General features: G+C 47.8%; 1 long non-coding RNA gene and 1 other non-coding gene across 2 annotated transcripts; both read right to left on the reverse strand.

Annotated features, from left to right (window-relative positions):
* Nucleotides 1-406: 406 nt before the first annotated feature.
* LOC132232341 (uncharacterized) lies at nt 407-1665 on the reverse strand. The gene is made up of 2 exons (XR_009452406.1): nt 1413-1665; nt 407-714 (listed from the first exon to the last, which is right to left on the reverse strand). It is a non-coding gene; the product is annotated as an uncharacterized LOC132232341 (long non-coding RNA).
* On the reverse strand, nt 504-576 carry LOC132234010 (small nucleolar RNA SNORD107). The gene has a single exon (XR_009452838.1). It is a non-coding gene; the product is annotated as a small nucleolar RNA SNORD107 (small nucleolar RNA).
* Nucleotides 1666-6854: the final 5189 nt, after the last annotated feature.

Here is a 6854-nt window from a genome sequence, read left to right on the forward strand (position 1 = left end):
GGATTCTCATAATTTTCTATTTGATGGTTTAAGGGAGGGTGAGTTACATGCTTAAAAATTTCGGAGCACATGGGTTGAAAATCGCTGACCTAGGTTACAGACAAGATCAATTGTCCTCAAACAGGAGCTGTGTCCATGGCAAGGCATGTTCCATACAGCCGGCATGTTGGTCAACGTGAGGCCTTCACCTAGCCACCGCTAGATCCCGAGCACGCGGGTGTCGATGTTCCATCCCAGGCGGGCGGGCAGTCTCCATGCCTGGCACCGCTCCCTCCGCACGTGTGCCTGTCGGGGTCCGTGGGTGAGCCTCCTTTGTTGCCTCCAACAGCACAAATATGTACAGAAGAGAAAAGGATGCGCTTGAAATGTGTGTGAAGGTTGTGCGGAAAGATGTTTGAGGAACGAACGTGTGTTAACTGCCATGGAAAGTATGCTACGTTGTCATGTCAAGCCAACACTTCCTGTTGACCAGGTGTTCTAGGTGTGTGTGAGGCGCATGACTAGATTTCAGTGACACATCCAAGCTCATGTTTTGAGATCATGAAGTTCAGACAAGGTCCTGTGTCATCATGAACCTAGCCACTGCCTTTGCAATGCACGCGGGCGTTTCTGTGCGCGGTTACTTTACCTGGAGGGGGCGGGTCTGTCCGAAGGGCAGGTGTGGCAGTGCTGGCTCAGCAGGACACGGGTCGCATCCCTCCTGTCCAGGTGAAACTGTGGGGCAGAAAGGGACTGCGTGAGCCTGGACAGGTTGTATTGTGCCACCCCCCACCCCCACCTGTCATGCCTTGTCCACTGGCTTCATACACCTCAAATCCTCAGCATTACTGCCGGGTGCCAGGCCCAAGGTAAGTAGGCGGCAACCATGACTAAGAAGACACCTGGCAATGTATCAACAGGTGATAGCCTTGCAAACCTCACGATTCAGTAGCAATTATAATGAACTACAATGACCTACTTGATGAAAGCAATAAAGTCTTATTGAAAATGAACACAAGCCCTTGCCCAGAGCTTGAAGCATTGTGGGGCTGTGATATCCTTTTATTAAAAAAGTATCAGTTAATTAAACACAATGCCCAAAAAACAAAGCCTTAAGGCAGACTCCTACTTGAATCTATGGCAATACCCTGTACTTCCAAGTGTTGTGTGCCTTTACAGAAGAAGACCCCCCCAGCAGCAGGGTTCTGGCTGGCATCTCAAGATGTCTGCCTCCAGTAGCTGTGTGCCCAAAAACTAAAGGCCCCCTGCCTGCAGACTCCCTGCAGTCAGATGTCCTTAATTCGCACAAATAATCCTCCGGTATTCCACGAGCAGAGCACCCAGAAAAGGGGTCCTGATACACCAGTTACCCGTTGTGTCAGGCTGTGCTATCTTGGCTGCTGAGGGAAGGAAGCCAGCTGTGTGCTGCTTACCTGGCAGGCCATCCGCAGGCCCTGTAGCTCCCCTGCGTCTTGTGTGAAAAGGCAGCGGAGGCCAACAAGCCTGTGCTGGAAAAAGCAGACACAATGTCAGTCCAGTCCCGCGTTGCCGAATTAATCCCATTCACCAGTTACACATCGAGGGTCCCTGGTTTCCTAACTGCAGCCTAAGCCCAGATTCCCCCCTGTCCCCTTTGTAAGTGATTACACGTCCATAACTGCATAGTCTGACACCACCCGGGTTCCTTCTTAGCTCTACGGGGACAGCACAGGACTGGGAGTGTGGGCGCCTGGGTTCTGGTGTGGGCCTCTTCTGAGCTGGGTATGCAGGCAGGAGGGTGTGTGAGGGGGTAGGCTCTGAGATGACTCGTGTGCACAAGAGGTTTATGAGGAAGGTCTCTTGGTTGACACCTGCAGGAGGGAAGAGAGCAAAGTGGGACTTAGATAGAGGGAGAAGTTGGGCTGCAACACCATCTCAACAGAAGCTGATGCTGAGCCCACGCAGAGCTCCCATCTGAAAGATCGACTGGCCATTCAGACTTGCTTCACATGGGGTGGGAAGGCCAGGTCTTTATATCTGAGCTGCCCAGGAAGAAGGCATGAGCATCAACCAGGCAGTTCCCTTCAGCTGGGAGGGCTGAGAGGGGAGGACCATCTGCTGCCTGCATTACAAGAGCTGGGGGAACAAATCCTTGATTCCTGAAGGGAGTCTGGTGGCTCACTATAGTATCCACCACAAGGCCTGACCTTGGTCAGATCTCTGGAGGAGAAAATGCTTTGTCCTCTACAAATGATGAGCCTGGGTAGATATAAGGAATTATATACTATCCAAAGGATGCTTTTCTAAGTTTGAGGGTTATTTGAGTCACTTGGGAAGGATGGAGCTCCCCCACCGGGGGTTGGAACACAAGCTGCATGCCTCCCAGAGACATTATGGAAGTGAGTCGGGCTGGGGGATGCATTCCTTTGGTGGATAATTTTTGTAATCCCTCAAAACTTGGAAACTTGGCAGATTATGGACCTGCAGTGGCTTCAAGGCAACATAAAATGACCCAGGGATTTATGTGAGAAAACATCTTATAGTTGAAAGAGGGTGAGATTTGGAATTGAGACACTGGAGTGAGTTCCCATCCTGCCTGGCATGCTGGGTATGACCTTGAGCCAGGATGTTCCAGATTAAATGTCTCCATCTCCCTACGTGTCAGGAGAAGAGTTTGCATCCTCTCCTTCAGTGGGCTGGGATTTATGGAGATCAGGAACTCGCATTGTTCCTACTGCATGATTTTGCACCACCCATATGTTCAGCACTGAAATCATCTGTGACTTGTTTTTTTTTTTTTTTTTTTTTTTTTTTTTATCTCCCACTGACCCCCTGAAGAACAACCTGACCACAGGGAGTTCATGAAGCCTTTCTGCTAACAGTGGGGAATGCTCACCAAAAGTACTTGGAATTAAAGAGAAGAGAGTTGGTGGAGGCCTCTATACAGCCTGGGCATTAATAATCTCCAGGGACAAGCTCCACTTAGCATCACATAGAGTGGGGCACCATTTTTACTACCCAGCTACATAGCACCTCCCAACTCAGTGATGCATGGTCTAGAAGGAACCAAAGTCTTCTGGACAGGAAGTCATCCCTCTTTAGCTCAGAACTCTTAAGGGTGGGTCAGTTTGTCCATCCCTTTGCCTGCAAGCAGAGGAATGGCAACTATGAGGGTCTTTCTGAGCACCAGCATGAGAGTGGCCTTGCAGGGTAGTTTCAGGAGGCCTGGAGGCTGGTGAATGGATTTGAGAAGATGACAACCCTGAGTTGGGGCTGGGCTATCAGAGGAAGGGGAGGAGCTGTCCAGGGTACCTTGCTGGTCAGTGGAGGAGAGGGCCGGTCGGCCTCTGAGTGTCCCTCCATCAGTGCCCTGCTCCTGTCCTTACCACTGGGATGCACAATGTCACATCCATCAGCTAGCGGCATCTACACCTCTGCCTCAGAATTTCCTTCTTTCTCTCTTCCTCTTTTCTTTTTCCCCTCTTTGGAGCCATTTGAGTTCCTTTGTGAGCAGAGCAGGCTGAAAGTGCTGGCAAATTAACTCCCTCTGGAAGTCTCCCTATTCCATGACAGATGGAAGTTGGTGCACAAATACCCTAGATCCCATGCCCTTTGGGTGGGATAACTATGACCTTGGCTCCAGGGTTCCCCAAGGAGGTCAAGCTCCAATCACCCACAGTGTAATCTGCCTAATAATGTAAGTCACGCCTCCTTTCCCACCTCCTGTACCTGGAATCACCTCCTGAATAAACTGCCTCGCTTATATCTTTGACTCATGATTTGCTTCTAGGAGAGCAAAAGCTAAAAAGGCCATCATTTGACTGACTCTGTTAGTGTCGAGGTAGTTGGCAGAAAGGAGTCTTATCATTTAGGCTGGATGGTACCGCCCTGTTCTCTGAACTCCATTATCTGCTTCCACTCCCTGGAAGTACTTGCATCCTCTGTGTTGACTGTGGAGTTATCACTGATGAGGATTTTTGCTGGCTACTTGTGGAAGATCTGAGGCACTAAAGTTCCTGTTCCCCTTATCTCGTGTCGCAGCCATATCTTCAGAGACCTCTGCTGTGGCGATAAGCATGGCTTCCCTGGGGCACCGTCCTAGTCTCTCACTCTCCAGCCCCACAGCATGAGCCTGTGTTTATTTTCTTCCCTAAGAAGGTTGAACAGCAGAGGAGCTGGTGAGCTTCTGGAGCCTTCAGCGCACCAGCCACTGCACTGTGTGCTTAATCCCATTCGGGTCTTCTGAGGGAGGTCTGAGGCATCCTCATGGGGAGAGGCTCCAATGCAAGGAAAACCTCTAGAATAAGCACCCACCTCCTCCTCCAGCCTTACCTCCCCAGTCAAGTGCTACCTAGGGGAGAAATTGGTGGGAAGAACAAGCATTTTAAGGTCAGAGCTCCAGACTCATCTGTTATTTGCAGACTTCGTGACTTTGGCTAAGTTACTTAGCCTCAGTATTCTCATCTATGTAATGGGCATGCTGACAGTTACCTCTTAGGCTATTATAGTTGTTAAATGAGTCAAGGCACATTCGTTTCCTGGAACACTGCTTAGCCTGTAGTAAGTGCATAATCAACATTAGCCATTGCTTTCTCTCTGTGTCCCATTGATGTACATGCATTTTGCCCCTTCTGGGGAGGAGTTGACCAGATGTCAACTTGGCACTAATAATATTTGGGAGTCTTCCCCGAGAACAGTGTGGTCTGGAGACACATTGGAGACATCACTGATTGTCCAGCTCCTCCTCCCTCACCCCAGTCCCCTCCAAGTCACAAATTTATAGGAGGAAGATTCACCACAGTTGAAGGATTTTCATGACAAAGTCATTTTCTGATCCTGACCTCTTGTTTTGTGCAAAAAACTTGGCGGGTATCTGGCAACATATCAGCCACAACCCAGATAAAAGTATAATTATTTCTATGTGCTTGCTGGGGTTCTCAAATCAGTGCAGTAATTTAAGCATGACTCTTGGAGGCTTACACAATGATGTTTCGATTAGTTTTATCTCCTTTGTTAAGGAAAAATAATTACAGTGAAATAATTAGAGGCGGCAGAGTTAACACAAGATTAGGAGAGCTGGCTTGGCAATGCACGTGAAGTTCTAATGAGGAAAAAGTTTAGCAAAGAAATAGGTCCATGGGGGAAGTGTCAGGGGACAGTGGCTAGTCCTGGCCTCCGAGACACAGGGGAAGCAGGACCCTTGCTCACTGCCCAGCTTTGTAAGGAACAAACCAATGAGGAAAAGCACTCTATTTGGTGTCATCAGACCCAAGTCTAAGTTCAGACTCTAGCACTGGCTGCCAAGAGTGTGCTCTTAGACAAGTCCCCCAACATCTCTGAGCTACATTCAGCTATGTGCTGGCTGCTCTTTCTTTGTCTAGAATGAGCTTCATGAAGGTATTATAAGGATGTGAGTGCTCTGGCTTAATAAGCAGGAAGGCACATACATGCACATGCTCACCATCTGTGTGTCCCCCGTTATTTATTTACTATCCCCCATTCACCCCATGTGTGAGGTTGTTTGAAATTATGCAATTGTGTGATCAGGTCCTTGCTCAAGTGTTACCTGAATGTTCTGATAACTTAGCCCAAATTCCAAGGTTTCTGCATCTGACATTTGTGAATAGCTCAACAAAAGATAAAAAATCACACCTAGCATTGTGTTAGCACCTACCATGTTCTGGGCACCCCTGCTAAGCACTTTGAGTGTGTTAACTATTTTTTCAACAATACTAAGAGGTGGACAAGGCAGATCCTGTCATTCCCCCTCTTCTCATGGGGAAACCATGGTTAAGAGATGATAAGATACTTATGTAGCTGTTCTTTGCAACTGACCTTGTGTTTGTATGACTCAGAGGTGGAAGCATTAACTCCCCATTCTAATGCGGTCCCTGTTGTCTCCTCATTTGGTAATGGAAGGAGGAAAGGAAGTCATGGACCTCAATCATCCAAGAAGAATGTGGGAAACTATCTTCATGATGTATTAACAGTGCCTAGAAGATATCTTCCCATGTTATTAGTAGATAACTAATTATCCCAATGTTTGGTGACAGTAAAACAGTAAGAAAAATAAGCAAGTTGTTTATTATCCTAAAGTTGTTGTGAGTCAGGAATCTGGGAGCAGTTTAGCTGTATGTCCCTGATTTGAGGTTTCTCACAAAGTTTCTGTCAGGCTGTCAGTTAGGGTGGCGGTCTCATCTGAAGGCTGGACTAAAGCAGGAGTCCAGGTTCAGTCCTGCAACTGTCGGCAGACCTCAGAAGACTCTCTCTAAGCTCACTGTTGTGGCTGTTGGCCAGCCACCCTCACAATGTGGACCTCTCTCTATGTAGCTTGCTTGAGTGTCCTCAAAACATGACAACTGAAGGGGGGGAGGGAGGGAGAAAGAGAGAAAGAGAGAGAGAGAGAACAAGAGGATTCCAAAGTTGGAAGCAACAGGCTTTTTATAACGTACTATTAGAAGTGACATGCCATCACTTTTACTGAATTCCATTCATTTTTAGTGAGTCATTAGGCTGAGTCATCAATTCAGGGGAGAAGGTTACTCAAGAAGATGAACACCAGGATGTGGGGATTATTGAGAGCTTTCTAGAGACTTCTACAACACTACATTTTACTGCTCACTCTCTTTCTGTTTTCCAAGTGCCTAGAATGGAGAGGGACCATTTTACTGCATCCTTTGTGAGTTCACATATCCTAAGGGGGCAAGATCATCACTGAGTTGGCTTGTACTTTCTATTTCCATCCATTTGCTTCCATAGTTTGGACAGAGTCAAGGTGACTCAACTGGATGCTGGAGCTGCCCTAAGCCCTGCAGAGACTAAAATACCACTCAATACTTGTACTTGGTGATGCCCATTTATTCAGTTAACATATAATTGAATGCCTACATGTTCCT

The sequence above is a fragment of the Myotis daubentonii genome, chromosome 4, assembly GCF_963259705.1.
Source record: "Myotis daubentonii chromosome 4, mMyoDau2.1, whole genome shotgun sequence".
Lineage (NCBI taxonomy): Eukaryota > Metazoa > Chordata > Mammalia > Chiroptera > Vespertilionidae > Myotis > Myotis daubentonii.